This window comes from Cryptomeria japonica, chromosome 9, assembly GCF_030272615.1.
Source record: "Cryptomeria japonica chromosome 9, Sugi_1.0, whole genome shotgun sequence".
NCBI classification, from domain to species: Eukaryota; Viridiplantae; Streptophyta; class Pinopsida; order Cupressales; family Cupressaceae; genus Cryptomeria; species Cryptomeria japonica.
The window spans coordinates 18,734,543-18,757,862 of NC_081413.1; positions in this window are offsets into that span (position 1 = coordinate 18,734,543).

Here is a 23,320-nt window from a genome sequence, read left to right on the forward strand (position 1 = left end):
GTATGCTTTCTATTTCATGCTTAATATCTCTCTTGATATGCCTGTTTAGGATAATCTTTTGTTGCTAACACTAACATTTATTTCTTGTGCTCGTGTGTTTGTTTCCATCAAACATATTTTCTAATCTTTTTTGCAGAGCATCATTTGGTGAACCCGACGTGAATCGAACATGCAACCTTCTAATATGCCTGTTTAGGATAATCTTTTGTTGCTAACACTAACGTTTGTTTCTTGTGTTCTTGTGTGTGTTGAAATCAAACAAATTTTCTAATCCTTTTTGCAAAGCATCATTTGGTGAACCCGACGTGAAAGAATATAATTTTTCTTTTAAATCAACTTTCTTTCTTTTTTTTTGAATAAGCCTTTTTAGTTAGTTGTTTAGAATATTTTTCTTTTATTAAATGGTTTCTTTTTTAGAATAGACTTTTAAATTAGTTGTTTAAATTTATTTTTTTTAATTAGTCTGTTATAATAGATTTTTTTTTTAAGTTTCTTAAAATAGTTTTTATTTAAAATTATATATTTTTTTATTGTTATTTTTTTAAGTAGTCTTTAAATTAAGATTTTTCTAAATTAGTCTTTCATTTAGTTCTAATTTAGATTTTAAATTAGTTTTTAATTTATTTTTCGATTAGATTTAAATTAGTTTTGTTAATTTAGATCTAATTTGTTTGTTAGTGTGATTTGTGTTAATATGATTAATTTAATTTTGGGTTTACATCTTGTGCAGGACATAAGGAGCGTCTTTTTAACATATTGTTGCAAGTGTTGAAAGTGTCAAATTTGCAAAAAAAAAAAATTCCTTAACATGTTCTAATTGGAAAAATTGATAATCCTAGGATAGTCATTCACATTGTCTTCATTTTGCTATCTTGGTCTAAAAATGAACAATCACATTGCTATCTTGGATTAAAATGAACTATCATTTTTGCAATCTTGGCTAAAACGAACATTCACATCTTGCAATATGGGCTAAAAAGAACAATCAACTTGTTATTTTTTTTGAGTTTCAAAAGAACAATCACATTTCTATCTTGGATTAAAATGAACTATCATTTTTGCAATCTTGGCTAAAATGAACATTCACATCTTGCAATATGGGCTAAAAAGAACAATCAACTTGTTATTTTTTTTGAGTTTCAAAAGAACAATCACATTTCTATCTTGGATTAAAACGAACTATCATTTTTGCAATCTTGGCTAAAACAAACATTCACATCTTGCAATCTTGGCTAAAACGAACATTCACATCTTGCAATCTTGGCTAAAACGAACATTCACATTTTGCAATATGGGCTAAAAAGAACGATCAACTTGTTATTTTTCAAGTTTAAAAACACAATCATTTTGCAATCTTGGATAAAACGCACACTTCATTTTTCTATCTTGGCTAAAAAGAACACCATGGTTGTTGGAGCAACATCTCCAAATAGAAAATAAATCACATTACGATGATGGGTTAAAAAGAACAAGTGTCTTTTGTGTTTGGCACGCTTGTGCAAAATCTATAGAGTGGTCCTACTTCTAACACACACTATCATCTCCCTTGGCTTTTGTGGTCCTAGGTGCAAGAGAAAAGTGTTAGTAACACTCAAAATTTAATATTTAAAGAGAGGCCTGCCAAGAGACACATCACTCTTGGGAACAACCTCGTGCAGTAAATCCTTCGAGCTGCTATAGAAATCAGGTGTGAGTGAAAGCTGTAGCCTTAGGTATAGCTGTTCCTACAGTATAACTTGTCGAAAGGACAAATGGGCCCCACCACAAGTTACAAGGCTCTTAAGTGAGTCACTGTAGAATGAACTTATGTCCAAAGACATCGAAAATTACTAAACACCTTTATGTAGTAGCCCATTCATTATATTGATTGAGGATATTTGTGATAAATTCAGTGCAAGAGCATAGAAGGTTTTGCTCCCAAGATACTCACCATACATATTTCCTTTAGTAGAAACATAGCTTTTTGACAGGTTACTTGTAGCCCGATAAAAGTGGTGACTCCCCCATCATAGGGATCATCTATTTGTTATGCTCACACAAGACTTAGTATATCACATCCTTACCTGCCATGGTGGGATTCATAAGGTATGTAATACCAAAGTTGAAGAAATATCAAGATGTGGGCTGAAATTATTGCAGCTAGCCATTTGACCTTAGGGATAAAGAGTGTTTGAAGTGTTTTCATTTTTGAGTCAAGACCAATGCAAATTGAGCCGACTTTAGGCTTTGGGAAACACCAAAAAAAAAAAACATTTGAAGGAAAGGGTCATAAAATGTTCAAAAGATTGGGTTGATCTAGACCCATACTTACTTGTGCCTTTTGAGGTAACATTCTTGTGTTTGTGTGCTTTCTTTGTTTTCTTGTCAAAAAAACATCATAAAACCAGAATCCAAAACAAGTATTCATCCAACACAAACATTTTCAAAAACAAAAGATCAAAAAACCAAGAGCAACAACAAAAGTATCAAATTATATGACCATTCTTCACATCTTGAGAAAGCAAAATCTTCATCAACACATCAACTTGAAAAAAAGACCATTGAGCTCAAAGGCTCTTATCAAAAGGAGGAAATTCTTCTATCTTAATAGACAAATATTTGTCTCTCATAGAACGTAAACTTCCTACATCGCATGTGTCTATATCTTCAAAGGAAATCAAATGAATTTGATCAAGAGACATTAAACTGTGGAACTTTTATGCAATATCGATCTTTGAGTTATCACAAGAACAAAGGAGGCAAAATCAATCCTAACTTTTTTCCCGACATTTGCATCACATATAACATAGCTCGGGAAGAACCACCAACTCCCGAAAGAGAAGAGGAATAATTTGTCCCATATGTGACACAAAGCTTTTATTGAAGTTCACATTTCATCCATTATCATATCCATATCTCATCAAATCCACTTCCAACTCTCAAAACAACAAGAGGTTTTTGTCCTAAGTTTTATTTTCAAAATTGCTTGAATCAAACACAACACATCACTTTTTAGAGTGTCTCTACATCTAGGATAAACTCATCCTAAGAGGCATTTCTACGCAGGTTAAAACTAGTCTATGAGTGAATCCTCTCATTAATAGGTAGTTGAGTTTGTAACACATCTCAGATCTCTCTAAACCTTATCACATCAAACTTTGTCAATCAAACACAACAAGCAATTCAAGAAAGAATTTTGCTACCATCTACCTTTAGTGCTAGAGATTCATATGCAAAATGCTTCACCAAACATCAATCTTTCATTTCATAACCAACTCATCATCATTTTCATCAAACTTCAACAAAAACTTGTAAACAAAATGGCTCATACTAGATCAAGATCTAGACAACAAGAAATTGAAGAGGAAGAGGAAGAAAATATCAATGAGTTACAAGAAGCCCTTGGAGGAAATGTAAATGATGAAAATCTAGGCACTCCTACTCCTGTGGCAATAGAAAGGGCACAACACAACCCTCTCTTTAATAGACTTTTTGATGAGATACTAAAGAGTAATGCTGATGCTCACTTTTTAAGACTTGGTCAAGAAGGAGCTAAACTACCCTCTAACTTTGATGCTGCACAACTAAGACAAGCATCAGAATGCCAAAGTCATAATAAGGATGAAAGAGGTCGAGAACACATTAGATACAACCTTCATCAAGGTAATCCCTCACCTCCTCCTCCTCCAAATGAAATAGAAATGTTGCGGCAACAAGTTGAAAATCTCATCCAACAACTTCATAGTGGTGTGAAAACTAATCAGTTTTCACTTAATGACATTTGTCCCTATCCTTTTGATAGGAATCTTCATATGCCATCTTTTCTGTGAGGGTTTGAAACACCCAAGTTCGAAAAGTATAGAGGGAAACGAGATCCTCGTGATCATGTTAGAGAATTTCATTCAGCTTGCCTCGGAGTGGCATACGAGGATACTTACCTAATGTGACTTTTCCCCCAAAGCTTGGGAGGAACAACCACATCATGATTTTACTGATTACCAGGTGGCATTAGGACATTTGAAGAACTCATTCAGAAATTCTTGGCACATTACTCACACAACATTGAACGTGATATTACAATGGCTGATCTATATAACACTAAACAAAAACCAGGTGAGCTATTTTCAGTCTTTTTGCAATGATGGCATCAAATGTCTAGCACACGTTCTCTTCAGTTACTTGAACAAGAACTAGTGTAAATATTTATTTCCAACTTAAATGATGAAATGGAATTTCACCTGGACGTAAAAGACACAGACTCTTTTAATGACATGATCACAAAAGGCTTAAAATGTGAGCGGGCTCTCATCAAAAAAGGGCTTATCAAAATATATAATGAACCAAAGGATGGCCCTCGCCCATGCTTCAATAGTGACAAACCTAACTTCTGGAACAAAAACAAAAACGTCATCAATGACGGGGTTGTGGATGCAAGAACTATCAAAAGTACAAAACCTGTGGTACGATTTGTGGTACAGAACCCCCCACCCAAGAATAACACAGTTGCTCCTCCAAATCAAGGACGCAATACATCTCAAGAGGAACCCAGACAACATCAACAAAATTTTAAACCAAAACGAATATACACTCCCTTACGGGAACCCATCAAAACAGTGTTACGTCAGTTGGTTTCTCAAAATTTGGTGACCTTACCCAAAACATCAAATTATGAACCTCAAGTCAAACCTTCATGGTGGAGGGATACTAAACATTGTGATTTCCATCAAGGGAAAGGGCATAAGACAAGTAATTATCACAGATTGAAAGATCTTATTCAGGATCTTATTGACCGAGGTGAAATCAAAATCGAAGCACATGACCCAAAAACAACAAACAATGATCATCTTATGTTCAAAAATCCACTTCCATCCCAAGATCAAAGGGGTCCTTCCACTTTAGGGAGAAACACTGATACCATTGATTATACGCAAGACACGTATAATTACACTGTGAATCACCTATATGATGCCAGTGAACAAATTGCAACTATTACCATAAAAAATCCCAGCTCCACTTGCAATGTCATTACACGTTGTGGCAAGATTACCATAAAAGAAGCTCCACAAGGCACCCCATCTATCCCAAAGTAGTATAACCTTGTGGAATAGTTAGACAAAACGCTCAGATTGATATCTATCTTAGAGCTATTGTGCCTATCTCCATCCCATGAAACAATCTTAGATCAAGCTCTCCAAGAGGCGTCAGTCCCTGCAAACCTAAATACAAATCAGTTCCAAGCTATGGTTGGAAACCTAAGATCATCACCTTGTCTCACTTTCTCTGAAAGTGTCAACTCATCCTTCCAACAACCTCACAACGCTTCACTCCATATTGAAGGGTTTATCAACCAACATAGGATCAAGCGAGTCTTGATCGATAATGGAGTAGGCTTGAATATCTGTATGCTGCAATTAGTCACAGCTTTGGGATATGGAATTGAATTAGTGGATCCCTGCAAGAAGATAACAATCAAAGCCTATGATGATGTAGAGCGTTCATCCAAAGGAGCTGTGGTGCTACCAATCTAAGTGGGCTCTATGGTGAAACACATCATCTATCAAGTTTTGGACCTTCCTCTCCCATATAATTTATTATTAGGAAGACCTTGGATACCTGCCATGCAAGCCGTTCCATCCACCTACCATCAGTGTATCAAATTCCCGCATAATAGTGTAGAAATTACAATCCTGGGCGATGCAAATCCCTTTGCATATTGTCATAATATCAGTCATCAAACAGAGATTACCATTCCCAACAATAGAGAAGCCATCTCCTCCACATCATACGTAAGTCTAGCCTCTCTTTCTAGTTCAAACACCACTATACCCAAGCAAGAGAAGCTCAAGATGAAAATAGCAGAGGAAGGTCCTAGGGAATACAATCTCAGCCAACTCTTTTGTGTTGGACAAATGCCCACTTCTCCTAGAAATCATGGTAAACCTCAATGGTTACTTCAACAACCACTGATCAAGCCATCATGTACTTTGATGCCGTTCATCCTTGGAAAGAGTCAAGAAGAAGAGACCAGAGATGAAGAATTAGCAGAATGGATCTATAAAGATCCCATCACCACCGATATTCCACAAGCTAAGCTTCCCTCAGATCAGTGTGGCAAAGGCCTTCTCATTATGCAAAGAATGGGTTATGATGGTCAGAGTTCTCTAGGACCTTGCAAGCAAGGACAATATGAACCATTACAGCTGGAATTAAAGCCCAAAGATAACATTGGCCTAGGATTTCAAAAGGAGATTCTTCCTAAGCTCATGTTCAAAGGGAAACCCAGCAAACCACTATATCAGCCTATTACAAAGAGGTCACCTTTGATTATAAAAGCAACATCAAACACCATAGCAACTACCCCATTGAGGCTAAAAATCCTAGCACAACCATCTACAATACCCATCATCCCACCAATCAAACCAGTAACCCCATCAGCAGCAGCAATAACATCAATAACACCATTAGCAGCAACAACTGTATCAGCACCCACAATAGTATCAACACCACCGGCAATTCCAGTAGAAGCAGCAGAGTCAACACTACCGATATTCCTTGTATCGGATTCACTGATCCCCATAATCCTTCCTACAACACCGATCATTTCATCTACAATGGTACATCAGCCGATCACACCTGTAGTGTTTAACTCAAAAGATATCCTAGTATGGTATAGCAATTAGATACTGGAAAGCGACTCAGGGACTGACTCACATGAGTGGGAGTTTGATTTAGTACATCTTAATACTTCAGACGAGGAAGACACATCACCCCCTCCACCTCACAAAGACATCCCTATTTATGGAGAAGCGCAGATTAAAACCTCTTGGGTTCCTACAGTGGAAACTTCTTCCCCAAACCCTACGTCACATCCTACGTCTAATTCTGAAAGGGAGAGTACCATCAACGACCTTCACCACAACATCTTAACCCTCACTGACACATCTAACGAACTTAACCTAATCGATGATGTAATGCCCATTATCTATCCCGAACTCATCAAATGGAACCAACCTAATCCCCCATGCCTTGACCACATCCAAAATGATGAGGTGATCATTGACTTTTTGGAACTATGGGATAACATACCAAGCGAGGATCACAAAGCTAGATTCACCATATAACTTAATAATGCAACATACTTTGGGGTGGATGCCAAACCTTTCAGCTGCAAAAATATAACAATAAAACATGGATTTTCTAGTGAAAACCACACTGTGGCACTATTTGATCCCACAAAAGTAAAAAGAAAGAGCGTATCCAATGATGAAAACCTCTATGAGGCGCCTGAGGATGAAAGGTTTGACATTCTCCCCTCTAGTACACAGCAGGAAAGATCAACAATTCTCATTGAGGAAACAAAAGAATATGTGGGGACTCTTAAAACTCCTCACCACATACATCTGGCATCTCTTTTAACTCCAGAGGAACATCCTAAGTTTGTAAAGTTCTTCCAGAAGCGTCAAATCAACTTTGCATGGTCATATGCAGACATGCCTAGTCTTGATCCTGATTTAGTTATGCATCATCTCACCATAGCAGAAGGAGCCAAACCTGTCAAGTAGAAGCTTCGCAAAATGCATCCTCAGATTGCAGTACTAGTCAAAGCAGAACTCAAGAAACTCCTAGATGTTGGTTTTATTAGACCAATTGATTATGCAAATTGGATATCCAATATTGTTCCTATCGGAAAAACAAATGGGGGCATCTGTATCTGTACTGACTTCAGAGATCTGAACAAAGCATGTCCTAAAGATGACTTCCCCCTACCAAACATCGACATAATAGTGGACCTAACGACAGGGCATGCCATGCTTTCGCTCATGGATGGATTTTCAGGGTACAATCAGATAAAGATCACACCAGAGGATCAACATAAGATGACCTTCACATGTCCATGGGGAACATACTGCTGGAATGTAATGCCTTTTGGTCTAAAGAATGCAGGAGTGACCTATCAAAGAGCAATGACAACCATCTTTCATGATATGATGCATACCAAAATGGAAGATTATGTTGATGACTTACTAGCAAAATCACTAACAAGAGAAGGTCATCTAGACATATTAGAGAAAATCTTTGACAGACTAGAACAATATCATGTGCAACTCAACCCAAAGAAATGTGTCTTTGGAGTAACCTCAAGGAAGCTTCTAGGATACATTGTCTCAAGCAAAGGCATTGAGGTCGATCCTACCAAAGTCAAAGCAATCATGGACATTCCACCTCCCAAGAACATCAGTCAGCTAAGGACATTACAAGGGCAGCTACAATCCATCCAAAGATTCATTGCACAACTAGGATGCCAAATGCCACTAAACATTTCAAATACTTAAAGACTATCTCATGAATACACCATTGCTAATCCCATCAGATCCATGTAGACCTCTATTGCTCTGTATTTCAGCAACAACTACAACATTGGGTGTGTTACTGGCTCAACATAATGCAAAAGGGAAAGAGTGTGTTGTTTACTACATCTCTTGCACACTGGTTAGCTATGAACTCAATTACACACCTATTGAGCGAGCTTGCCTAGTAGTAATCTTGGCAGCCACTAAACTGAGGCACTATCTGTTAACACATAAAATACAACTCATTGCCAAGATCGATCCAATAAAGTACTTGCTTAGTAAAGAAGCATTGATGGGCCGCTTGGCCAAATGGGTGATGATTCTAAGTGAATTTGACATCGAGTATGTGGACTGTAAGGCTATCAAGGGTCAACTAGTTATTGTAGATTAGTTGGCCGATGCTCCCCTCATAGGAGATCATCATCTCATTTCCAATTTTCTAGATGAAGAGATATTCATGATCACAACAGCACAACCCTGGAAATTATACTTTGATGGTTCATACACTAGGCATGGCTCGGGGGTAGGCATTCTATTTATCACACCTCAAGGTGACAGTATCCCGAAGTCTTACAGGCTTACATTTCCATGCACAAACAACATAGCTGAATATGAGGCCTTGATCATAGGACTCAGGCTATCCATACAATGGAAGTTACAAGAACTACAAGTATATGGCGACTCCCAACTGGTCATTCGATAAGCAATAGATGAATATCAGACAAAGGATAACAAACTCATGCCGTACAAACAAATGGTGGAAAAATTAAGGCATCATTCACTACTATAACCTTTGAGCAGATACCCAGATATTAGAATTGAGCTGCTGATGCTATGGCTACTATTGCATCTCTCCTAGATCTTCCATAGAATTCAACATGCTACGAGTTCTTGGTCAAACAACTTTGGATTCCCACTTATGTTATCCCTGAATTCGAGATGGTATGTCACCTTATCGGTTCTAAATCCCCATGGTATGGTGAGTTCTACACCTACCTCCGTGATCATACACTTCCTCCTAACCAATCGAATAACCAACGTAAAACCTTCATTCGCCAAATTGCTCGATATACCATTATTGCTGAAACCCTATACCGACATAGTCTTGATGGTAGTCTCCTTCAATGTCTCAAACAGGATGAGATAACAAAGGTCTTGGAAGAGGTACATGAAGGAATTTGTGGAACTCATGCAAGCGGTCCGTCACTAGCCAAGAAACTCATGCACGCTGGATACTATTGGCCATCAATGGAAAAAGACTCCTACTACTTTGTTAGAAAATGCAAGAAATTCCAAGTTCATGGAGACTTGATACATGCACCAGCATAGTAATTGCAACCAATCACAACACCATGGCCCTTTTGCCAATGGGGACTTGACCTTGTGGGTAAGATTCATCCATCTTCATCCAATGGCCATAAATTCATCATTACCGCTACTGAATACTTCATAAAGTGGATTGAAGCTGTTCCACTTACCCAAGTCACCAACAAGTAGATCACCTCATTCATCCTTAATTACATCATCTACCAGTATGGTGTACCCATGTCCATCATCACAGATAACGGGCTTCCATTCAAAAATCAAGATGTCCGTGAGCTTTGTGAGAAGTTTCACATTCAACACCGCTTTTCCACTCCCTATTAGCCACAAGGAAATGGTCAGGCTGAGGCATCAAATAAAAACATATTGAGAATCCTCAAGAAGATAGTTAATGATGTCGGTCGTGATTGGCATGTTCAATTAAATCCAACACTATTTGGGTTCGGGGCATATCAGTTGGCTACTTCAGAAGGAGAACTGCTAGCAAATCCGATCAACAACATGTTGTTAGGAAACTCACAGATACTGAGAGGGGGGGTGAATCAGTATCTAACGAGTAATTAGAATTTCTCAACTTAAAACATGCAGAACATATTGTAACAGTGTACCGATATGCAAGAAATAATGCAATAAATAGAAATGAAAGAAACCACATGAAAATCACACCATAACACAATGATTTAATGAGGAAACCCAGCGTGGGAAAAACCTCAGTGGGATCTATGACCCACAATATTCTTTTACTGGCCAATAAGAGAATATTACTTACAATAGGGGCCTGCACATGCAAGAAGGCCAAGTGCCTAGAGCTCACTGCTCAAATGGGAAGTCTCACTGACTTACAATGTGGATTATACAAATCCAATAACTTGTATTGCTTTACAATAGCATCTTCAATGCTAGATTTGGTACCGGTTTCTGCTCTATTCTTTACATATACCCCTTAACCTATATTTCGCATAATAGGTCTACCTAATCTTTTTCTCCTTACTTTTTGCTTACATCACTTCCTTACAAAATGTCTACAATGATCTCTTTTATATATAAGAGTCATTTTACAACTTGCCAAGTCAGCTTACAAGGTTTTTACAATAATAAACAAAAATGTAATATATCAAAAATCCTACCGGCCTTTGTGCCGGTGTGCTTCCTTTCTCTGTGCTGGTGCCGGTGTAGAGTGTGTTATGTTGATGCCAGTGTAATGCCTTGCTAGTGTCATAGGATTGTAAGGTTGCCACCAATGACAAAACCTTCAATCACATACAATGTCTCATTGGAGTGTGTATATGCCAACAATCTCCCCCTTTGGCATTGATGGCAACACTCATGAGAAATTTCAAAAGTGTATCCAAAAATGTGAAGTCCACAAAAATGTTACCAAAAATGTGTGCTCCCCTTGAGCATATGATTCTTGTGATATTTGAATTTTCTCATACCACTACTCTCCCTTTGGCATCAATGAAAAAGGTTGTCAAGATGTCAGTAGAGTTTGTGGTTTCAACCTTGTAACTGGGTAGTTACAATTTGAAATAGATCCGCCAAAATCAAGTTTATACTCTCCATATACTTTTTACTATCTCTTATTGTTGTCTCTGTTCTTTTAGCTGTACCGGTGAGATGTTGCAAATGCTTTGCCGGTATTTTCTGTCCTTGTATCAATGCCTCATATATTTCCTTCCGCAATGATGCTAGATAGTCCAATCTTGGACTTAGTTTTAATCTCAGATGTTTTGCCTTATTCACTATTCTCTCCTTTTCTCTTTCTAATTTAAGTAATTCTTCCTCAAAATTTGTTATCTTTTGCTCAAAAACTGATAATGTATCAGGTGAGTTAACAAAATTATCAACAAGTTTATTGATTTCATCCTGTACCTTGCTTATTTTCTTATCTATGTCTACAGTCAAAAAGTTTGTCTTATAGGTGTCTTTGTACAGAGTTTTGTACTCTTTCAATAAGTTACATAGTTCCAGTAGAAGTGTGTCAAAATCCCTTGTACACTTCTTTATCTGCTCATCAAAGAATCTTTGTTTTTTAATTTCCAATTTATCCTTCAATGCCTCTTCCTTTATTTTCTCAATGTTCTCTATGATATATTTACACAAAGTATAAAGGTGTCCTAAAGAATATTTATTGTCTATATTACAGTTAGGAGCAATTACCTTCAAAATTGGTATGGTGTCATCTATTGCCTTATAAGCTTGTGAGCTACAATCTGTTATCCTTTTAATTGAATCTAAAAGTACTTCAGTCACATTAGTTGATTTGTAGCCTGATGATGAGGAACCTACATTTTGAGTACTGCTGGTGGAAGTAACCAAGCTTGTATTGACCTATGGTAGGTCTGTTTGTGTTTGCATTTCCTTAAGCAATCATTTTTCTACTTCTCCAGTTGCCGATTGTACTGTTTCCTCATGAACCTGTTCCTGTACCTGTTGTTGTTCCTATTCTAGAGCCTTCACCAACTTCAAAGCCAATTCCAGAAGTGTCACCTTTAGGTTTTTGATTCTTCAACAAGTTACCAAGTTCCTCTGAGCTTTTCTTGAATTTTTCTGTATGTTGATTTGCAGTTTCTAGTTCTCTTTCTAAGATTTCTTTATGTCTCATCATTTCATTGGAGTCATTTTGAGTGTGCATCAGATCTGTCTTTAATAGATCATTTTCATAGCTAAGTCTTGTGTTCTCATTTGCTGCATCACTTAGTCTTCTAGTCAATTCTTCTTCATTTTTCTTCCTATCTTCAATCTCTTTACAAAATCTCATAGTCATATCCTGCATCTCATTCTTTGTAGTTATGTTCTCCAGTTTCAGCTTACTTAACATATCATTAAGTGATTCCTTTTCATCATTCTCATTTTGCATCTTTTCACAAAGTTCTCTTCTCTTATTTCTTGAAATAGTAAGATTCTCTTGAAGTGCCTGAATGATATCTCGAGCTGCTTTTAGATCATCTTCTAGTTTGATATTTTTCAATTTTTCTGTATCATAGTCTGAGAGAGTTGCTTCAAGTTGCTTTAAGTTGCTTCATCAGATTTTCCATCTTTACCGGTGTTAAGATATTCCTCAAGCTGTTAGGCTTCTGAAAATAGAGGACCAATCTTTGATACCAATTGTTAGGAAACTCACAGATACTGATAGGGGGGGTGAATCAGTATCTAACCGATAATTAGAATTTCTCAATTTAAAACATGCAGAACATATTGTAATAGTGTACCGGTATGCAAGAAATAATTCAATAAATAGAAATGAAAGAAACCACATGGAAATCACACCATAACACAATGATTTAACAAGGAAACCCAGTGTGGGAAAAACCTCGGTGGGATCTATGACCCACAATATTCACTTACTAGCCAATAAGAGAATATTACTTACAATAGGGGCCTGCACGTGCAAGAAGGCCAAGTGCCTAGAGCTCACTACTCAAATGGGAAGTCTCACTGACTTACAATGTAGATTATACAAATCTAATAACTTGTACTACTTTACGATAGCATCTTCAATTCCAGATTCAGTACCGGTTTCTTCTTTATTCTTTACATATACCCCTTAACCTATATTTCACATAATAGGTCTACCTAATCTTTTTCTCCTTACTTTTCGCTTACATCATTTCCATACAAAATGTCTACAATGATCTCTTTTATATATAAGAGTCATTTTATAACTTACCAAGTCGTCTTACAAGGTTTTTAAAATAATAAACAAAAATGTAATATATCAAAAATCCTGTCGGCCTCTGTGCTCATGTGCTTCTTTTCTCTGTGCTGGTGCTGGTGTCCTAAGTGCCGGTGTACAGCATGTTCTGCTAATGCCGGTGTAATGCCTTGCTGGTGTCATAGGATTGTAAGGTTGCCATCAATGACAAAACCTTTAATCACATACAATGTCTCATTGGAGTGTGCATATGCCAACACATGCACCTCAAACAGATTTATACATAAGCTGCACAGAGCATCGGGCTCCTATGCATATCGGGAAAAACACCAAAAACATTCAGATAAATGTCCTGAAGAAAATACAAAAATATCAAAATAATAAAGAAAAATCATGCATCCAAACAGTGAACAACCACTTTGGCGGCACCTCGAGTAAGTGCGATGGTGAAAACCTGGCAAACAAGCGCCACTCGTAAAGGCTATGGATCCATTGTCTTTCAAACTTGTTGCGATTACATTCACTACATTCACTCATCCATCCATCCAAACCATGGCTCGTTATTGATCTACAATTAAAGATAGTACTTCATGCGTCTTGCATACCGCTTTTTCAGAGTCATGCCTAAAACTGGGGGCAATACCCTTAACCTATTCGATGGAAGTAGATTCCGCATTACTTGTGATTCATTGATTCTTCATTCAAAACTATCTCACAAAATCCAAAAACATTCAAAACTATCTCACAAAATCTAAAAACATTCAAAACTGTCTCTCCAAATACCAAAAACATTGGAAAATTATTTCACAAAATACCAAAAACATTCAAAACAATCATCAAAATACCAAAAACATTGAAAAACTATCTCACAAAATCCAAAAACCTCAGAAAACATCAAACAAACAAAAACATGGCAACACTTTGGATATACGAATTTTTCAAAGCAGATACCACACAAACATGGTGAAATAATCAAACGATGACCACTTATCCAATCAACCAAACAATCAACATCAAACATGCAAACCGTCTAAACAAGTATGCATCCTTCCTTACCAAAACAAAGACAAAATGACATTTTCTTTGACAAGAAAATTTTGTTTAAAGCTATCAAGTACTTGGTTGATTTGTAGTTTATTCATATCAGGTTCCTACATCATTGTTTGTGTATCTTGTCTGAATTATTCTGATAAAGTACTGGGGCATGTACTAATGGTGTCTACGTGAGAAGTTCACTAAGATATGTGATCTTATGCGAAATACAGTCATGGATCACTATGGCTTGCTGACTACAGCGTATACCTCGACCATATGAGCATGAACCATTATCAAGAGTCCATATTCTTTATTCTTTATATATGTTTTTTGCTTATAGGTACTATAGACACCTAAAATTGTCATGTCTAATTAAATAAATATTTTATTTATTTAATTATCTAAGCTTAATTCTTCTATTAATTAAATAAATCTTTATTTATTTAATTAATTCATTTATCCTCTTCTAGCCTTATTTCTCATTTAAATAAATACATTTATTTATTTAAATTATCATTTTCCTAAATTAAATAAATATCTTATTTATTTAATTGATCCCACTTCTTCTATTAATTAAATAAATCTTTATTTATTTAATTAATTCATTAACCTTTTCTACCCATGACACATGTCATTCATCTCTTAATTCATACACTACCTACCCTTTCATTATTTTATTATTTCTTTTACCTACCCTCTAATCATAGCCAACCTCCTTTTACACCTCTCAATCTTATCCCTCCATTTCATATGGTGTCTTATATATAAGGAGATGCTTCCTTCATTATCAAACCCTAATCAATCATCCTAATCATTTATGCTAATCATCTTTTATGCAATTGACTACACTACGATCCTACTTGCAACCACATTCCGTTCTTTGTTGAGCTCTTGTGCATATAAAATCTGAGAACAAATATATCAAGCAAGATCAATGGAGATAGGAAGAATGAAGATCAAAACCCTATTGGACATGTGATGGTATAATCTTTGTGATTTCATTTGATTTGCATTGTCTTAGGTAATCTTCATATGTTATGGTGGATCTTTTTTGTTGTTAGGCTAGGGTTTTGTGGTTGAATTCATTTAGCCTTTCAATATTGTTATTATTGTTATCCATTTTCACCATATACATTTTGGCATGCCCGATGGGACATGGATTTTCGTTAGATCTGTGTTTTTTTCAGATTTTTCTAACCCTATATTGTTGTTTTGTAAAACAATTTGGAGAATAATCTTGTGCAGCTAGGGTTTTGGACACAAAATCAAGATCTTGGAGAGATTTGATCATATCTCACAAACGGATAGGAAATTTTGTACCAAATTTTTTTTATAGGTTGAAAAAAGTATCAGGAGCTCTCAATTCAAAATTCAGAATTTTTGGAGCATAGTTTCATTTTCTATGAATTTTTTATGAGTTTTCATAAAACATTAATTTTGAGAGCAAATGAGAGACTTTTTCGGATTTTCTTACATTTTTGGAAATCTCTCATAATTATACATAGGATCTATTCTTTGTGATTTTAATTTTGATGCAAAATATTTCCCTAAAAATTGGATCTTTAAAAATCAGAGTTTTTCCTTATTTTGATCAGATCTCACAAACAGCTTTAAATTTTGACATCAAAATTTTTGTGCAGGTTAGGAAAAGTATCCAAAAGATTCAGTAAAAATTGAGATTTTTTGGATCGATTTTGCATTTTATATTAATTTTTTATGATTTATCATAAAAAATTAATTTTGAGAGCAAATTAGCGAATATTTTGGATTTTCTTACATTTTTGGAAATCTCTCAAAATTATACATAGGATCTATTCTTTGTGATTTTAAATTTGATGCAAAATTATTCTTCAAAAATTAGATCTTTGAAAATTAGGGTTTTACATTATTTTACTCATATCTCACAAACTGCTTGGATTTGTTGCAGAAACTTTTTTGTGCAAGTTTGGAAGACCATCCAGACTCTCCAGTAAAAATTTCAATTTTTTTGGATCGATTTTGCATTTTATATGAATTTGTTATGTTTTTCATAAAAAATTAATTTTTGGAGCAAATTAGCAAATTTTTTGGATTTTCTTACATTTCTGGAAATCTCTTGAAATTTTACAGGTGGTCTTTTTTTATCATGAATCAGATCTTTGAATTGGTCAACAAAACGCATTGTTGAAGACCCCTATTTCACAAAGTCTTTTGGATCTAAAATTTACCTAACTTGTGTGCTTGCAGGAAGAGGTGATTATTTCAAACAATCCAAACTACTAATAAATCTTTGTTGCAGGTCCTTGGCAAGGGTTTTTGGATTTTTATTGTGTGCCTTGTTTTCATAGACTAGCAAACACTTCAATTGGTGCACTAAAATTGAATCATTGTCTTTTGTGTCTTGAGCAATAGGCTCTTTTTGTTTAATCTTTAGAGGGCCTGTCTTCCTATGTGGTCATTAGGACTACTAGTGAGAAGAGAATGACCCAAGTGGTAGCGAGGAAAACCCACCTCTTCCAAACCACTATAAACAAATGTATTCATGGTGAAAACTATGGATAACGTGTGCCGATTAGTTCATACCGACACTATGTCTCCCCATAAACCCGTGTGATCAAATTTATTTGATCAGTTGTAGGACGTAACCCCTACCGGCTGGGAGCCTTCTGTATTTACAGAGCTGAAAGTGTCGCATGTATGGCCACATGAGCGGATGCCCTTACTAGCACCTTTTTGTTTTAGAAGCCCAAATCCTTCTAGTTGTTGGGGCAGGAGGTCGGACCTTTGGTAGCGGCCCACACACATACGGTTCTTAGTAGAGATACAAAGTTCGCCATGGGGAGTTTTCATGGGGACTGATGCTTGGCTGACCCGAGAAGTGAGTGCCGAGGGTGGAGCCAGTGAGGTCAAGCATCTAAGTATCCGCTCTGAATAGCATAGCCTCGGGGGTAAAACCCCATGTGGGATCAACAACTATTGTCTTGGTGAGCCATAAGAATTGTGCTTGACTTATGTTAAACATTCAAAACATTCAAGACCAAACAGCAAAACATTGTGTCTTTCGTGTCTTCAAGTGTATGCAAAACATTTTTACATCAAACAACACACTTTTCTTGGAGTCATTTTGAGTCTAGACACTTGCAAACATTGGGTCTTCATCAACACTGTGTCCTCTTGTCACGAAAATCAGTCAAACAGTCAGATTTGGTCACAACAAAACAACTTCATAGATTGGAAAAATTACACAAAATTTGCAGAAACGCGTTTGTGTCGGGCATAATAGCGTCTGTTTTATCTAGCCATGTCTGTGAAGGACAGAATCGCGTCTGTGTTCCAACAGTCAACATTGCATTTGGCAAACAAAAAATTTTCAGAAGCACGTCTGTGTCGAGAAACCGCATCTGTGAAGTATACAGGCGTGTCTGTGTCCGGAATTGAAAAACTGTTACAGTCCAGCAAACATAAACAAAAAAATCTCAGAAGCGCATCTGTGTTAAACAGAGCAGTGCCTATGTCGGGAAACCACGTCTGTGAAGTATACAGGCGCGTTTGTGTCCAGAATTGAAAAACTGTTGCAGTCCAGCAAACAAACACAGTCAGTTTCGGAATTCTTGAGCTTCCTAGGTCATTTCTCCAGGGTTTCATTTAGCATTCAACCTGTCTTTGGGTCTCACAAAGTCCATCATTGCTTTACATCTCATTTTACATTCACACTTGTCTAAACTTGAGTCAAAAAGTCACTTGCTTGTCCTCATCATACTTTGTCAACACACTACATACAACAACACTTTGCTAAGTGGTCCCTCATCAAGGTTTCTTACCTTTGGGTCTCATTTGGTTTTACTTAGAGTCAAGGTCAACTTACCTCATCAAGAGAAACTATCCTCTCTTTGGAAGTTACACCTACTCTACTACATACATACTTGGTCTTACACTTTGGACATTGCAAGTACACTTCAGACTCATTTACATTCCATTCAACTCTTGGTCTTCCATACTCTTTCCATTTTTCATCTAGTCTCTCACATCTCGGTCAATACCTAGTTCATGGTTGAAACCCGTCTTCAAAAATCTAGGAGAGAAACTAAAGAGGCTCAAGAGTCCGCAAACATGAGTTCTTATGAGTATGACAATGATATCTTTTTCAATTCTGATCATACTACATTACCTGACATGGATGTCTATAGAAACATTCCAAATGTTAAGAACATGGACACTATAAACAACAATGCTACACACAATGACAATGTGACAACTTTTCAGTACATTCAGCAGATGTGGAAGAATCCATTATGAATCCCCATTTCAATCGATTGGTTGAGGAAATAATGAGAAGGGATAGACAATACTTCTTACAAATGATGGCACAAAGTGGAGCCAAGATACCTCATGATTTTGACATGTCTCAAATAATGGAACATAGACCTTTGCAACAACCTCACTCCAATATGGATCAAAGGAGACCTAATAGTGGAGGAAATAGAGGACCACATATGGTACCTGAATCACCATCAGCTTTGCTTCAAAAACCAGAGGTCCCACATACACATGGTCAAACATATGATACCCACCTTCGCAGACCATTATGGAAGTCTTATGCAGACAAATATGCTCAATCACATACCAATGCTAAGGATCAACCACCAAAGCAATTGGATATTCAAAGGCATGCTCAAAATTTGGACACAAGGAAACCTCGTGTCAAATTTGGGGGTAACACATTAGAACATGACATGCCTGTAGAGTATGGTATACATGGACAAAATAGATATTTCGTTCCTCAACATGAATCTATACCAAGTGCTCCATATATGTAGCATCACTATAGACCTCCTCCATATGAACATGTGTATGATCAATATCATCCATATATGCAACATGCTCCTCCTCCAATTGGTGCCTCAAGCATGGGGTATGGTCCAAGAAGTCCATCTCCACCTAAGAGCAATTTGGAGCAACAAATAAGGGACTTACAAAAGAAAATGGAGGACATAAATACACCGAAGCCAACATACACAATGAGAGACATATGTCCTTATCCATTTGACAAGAGCATTCCAATGCCTCCATTTCCTACACATTTTGTGATGCCTAAATTTGACAAGTATAGAGGAAAAGGGGATCCTAAGGCGTACATAAGACAGTTTTTCATAGCTTGCATTGAGGTAGCAGCAGAAGAGACATATTTGATGAGATTATTCCCACAAAGCTTAGGTGATCAAGCTATGGAATGGTTCTCCCAACTTCCACCTGGAATTAAGTCATGGGGTGACTTAGCAGAGGCATTTATTCAACATTTCTCCTACAACATAGAGACAGACATATCAGTCACTACTTTGTGCAATACTAAGCAAAAAGAGGGAGAATCTTTTGCATCATTTTTACAAAAATGGAGAAATCTAGCCAGCAGATGCTCTTGTGAAATTCTACAAAAACAAATGGTAGAAATTTTCACACAAAATGTTAACAATGACATTGGTTATGATCTAAGGAAAGCTTGTTTGTCCACCTTCAAGGATGTCATTGAAAAAGGCTTAGCAACAAAAAAGGTCCTAATTGAACAAGGAGTCATCAAGATATTCAAGGAAAACAAAGATGACTTTAAAGGAAAAGACAAGCCAAGATTTGGGAATAAAAACAAGAACACAGTCAATGATGGTGTTGTTGATGCCAACACAGTGCGACCCAAAGTCATCTTTTTAGGATCAAGTTCTACAAACAATCAAGTGAATACTCAAACAACTTCCAGATCACGAAGGAAGTACACTCCATTGGGAGAACCACTTGAGTCAGTTTTTAAGAAGCTTGTGGCAAACAAGGTAATCACTATTCCAGATTTTCCGCCATATGAACCAAAGGTTAAACCAAATTGGTGGAATGATGATGAGTATTGTGAATTTCATAAGAGCAAGGGTCATAAGATAGGAAATTGTCATCGACTGAAGAACATCATACAAGATCTCATTGATAGAGGTGACATTGAGATTGAGGGACATTCGTCTAATCAAGAACATGAGATGTTCAAGGAACCATTCCCAAAACATGACAAGGGAAAAGCTAAAGTCACAGAGGATCAAACCAACTATACTAGAGAATCTTACAATTATGATTCAACTATTAATCACATTTCAATGGACAATTGTGTCTCTACCATTATCATCAAGGACAAAGCGTCTGAGAATTCTACTCAGAGACCCAGGATTGTCCTAAAAGGTGTTGGATCTTCTTCTGAACCTACCTTTGAATGTCATGTTACAACCCGTCAAGGTAAAATCACTTTGCAAGGTGCTCCAACTAAAAACATAGCTTCTTCATCAACCAAACCTGAGTATGACCTTGTAGAACAATTAGGGAAGACACCTGCGCTCATCTCCATTCTTGAGCTCCTACGCATATCCCCCGCTCATAAAGCCATTCTTGACAAAATCTTGAGAGATACTGCTATTCCTACTGATCTAAACGTGGACCAGTTTCAAGCCATGGTGGGATACCTTTCCATTCCACACTCCCTTACATTCACAGAAGCCGATGATGCCTCTGTAAGTCAGTCACATAATGCACCATTACACATTGAAGCCTTCATACACAAACATAGAATCAAACGAGTCCTGATAGATGGAGGAGCAGGTCTAAATATTTGTACATTGAGCACAATTAAACAATTGGGATATGCTGATAAAGCTGTGAATTCTACAAACAAAATCACCATCAAGGCATATGATGATGAAGAGCGTTCATCCAAGGGCACAGTCACCTTACCTCTCAGAGTCGGGCCGGTTACAAAGGATGTGGTTTGTCAAGTCCTAGACCTAGATCTCACATACAATATATTACTAGGACGTCCTTGGATTCATGAGATGAGTGTAGTCCCATCTACATATCATCGATGTATCAAGTTTCCACACAATGGAGTTGAAGTGACTGTCAAAGCTGATCCTAACCCATTCATATATTGCAACAATCTATGACCTAGATTAGAAATAACAATACCAGTCAATCAAGAAGCTATTCCTTCATCAGCATATGTTGATCCAGAATCCTTGAAAGCTTCTACATCAAAACAAGTAGAGATCAAAGAAAATTTCAAGATTAAAGACCTTGGATGTGGTGAGTATATTTTTCATGTTGATCAACTCCCACTATCTCCTAAGGTATTCAGTCAACAAGAACAATCTATAAATAATTTGCAAGGAATTGGGTACGAAGCACCTAGTGTTGTGGCTACTAAGTCTGAATGCAAATCTCCTCTAGTGGTGCAAGCAACTCTTGATATCAATAGTCCTAAGAGTGGTTCCAACGAAGAATCTATTAAGCATATCGCCAGCCCTCTTGATAACTCACATAGCTTTACCATATCATCCACTCATTCCATTTCCACTCCACTTCTAGACTTGGATCAACAAGAATTACAAAAGCCCTTACTCATTGGGGATCAAAAATCAAGCTTTCAAAAGAAAAATCTAAAAGTCAAAACTAAAGAAAAGTCCTTCAGTCCAAATCAAAATCAAAAGCTATTGGACTCTGCAAAAATCAAATTCAAGGATAAAAATCCTATAAAAGAAAAAGAGCAAGAGTTGATCTCCCCTAATATCAAAATAACTGGGGGCAAAAATTCTACAATTTCAAGTCAAAAAGAACACTTGTTGATCCTAAGTCTCCATCATGCCATCCTACTTTCACTTCTTTTCGCAATCATAAGCCTTCATCACTCATCTACTTGTTCCACACATCCCTTCCCTTCTGGCGATACATCATGGACCTTTAATGGAGCTACCTCAAGGGACTTTGTTATCAGGGATGCCCAAACTTCTTTAGGTGACACGCATACGGGCCTGTGTAGTCCACACACTAGTAATTCTATCTCAATTCCTTCATCAAGGAAGACAGTCACTCGAGCTACACATCATTCAATCAAGGAACAATGCAGCTACAATCACAAGGTCAAGCCTCGCACATTTGAGGTAGGTGACTTAGTTCTCAGAGAAAATCCTAAAAATCAACAAGACAAAGAGAAGAAGGGCAAGTTTGAACCAAATTGACTTGGTCCTTACATCATTACAGTAGCATATGGATCTAGTGCATATCAACTTTCAACTACAGAAGGTGAACCTTTGGAGGATCCTATCAACAGCATGCACCTTCACAGGTTCTACACATAGCTCTTCAGAGTATCCTAATTCAAAAATACAAAAAAAATTCAAAAAATTCAAAAATACAAAAAAATTATAAAACAAAAAAATTGTTACTTGGTGAAAACCTGGCAAACAGGCGCCTTGTGACACAAAAAAAACATTGAAAAATTGAAAAAAGTAAAGAGAAATAATTTGGTCCAATGGTGAAAACCACTTCGGTGGTGCCCTGGGCAAGTACCATGGTGAAAACTGGGTCACCAGCGCCATGTGTAGAGACATTGCTCCTCCCTCCTTTAGGATTCTCTTTCATCACTTCACTTTGAACACACTCACGACCAATTCATCCATAGTAAACTTACCCATTCCCATCATGGCTTGTTATTGATCTCCCTAAGATTGGTTAGCCATTCATAATAAACCTCCCTTTTCATCCCTTTCCATCCATAATAAATAAGATCCTATCTGTGGCTAAGGCAAAATCCTATGTCTAGTAATGGGTGTGGAACTGAGAACATCACATGTTTCGAGGAGTACAGTTTCTTCCAGCTTCCTTCAATCTATCCACGCACAATCCACAATAAAGCAACATTTGCTTCACAAATCCACAATAAAGTTTCATCTTCTCCACAATAAAGTATCAGTTTCATGGATTCAGTCAGTTTCAGATGAGACACATCAGCAACAATGGGCTTCAACAAATCAAATCTTTCAACAAACTCAGACAACATTATGGTTCAGTGCTATCTATCCTTTCTGTGAAAGTAAACATTGTGACCACAATCAAATAATACTTATACAGGTGACAAGAGACACTAAACTTGAGGACTACAGTGGGTGTTGGTGTCGAGTCTTGGTTTTCTTTTGAT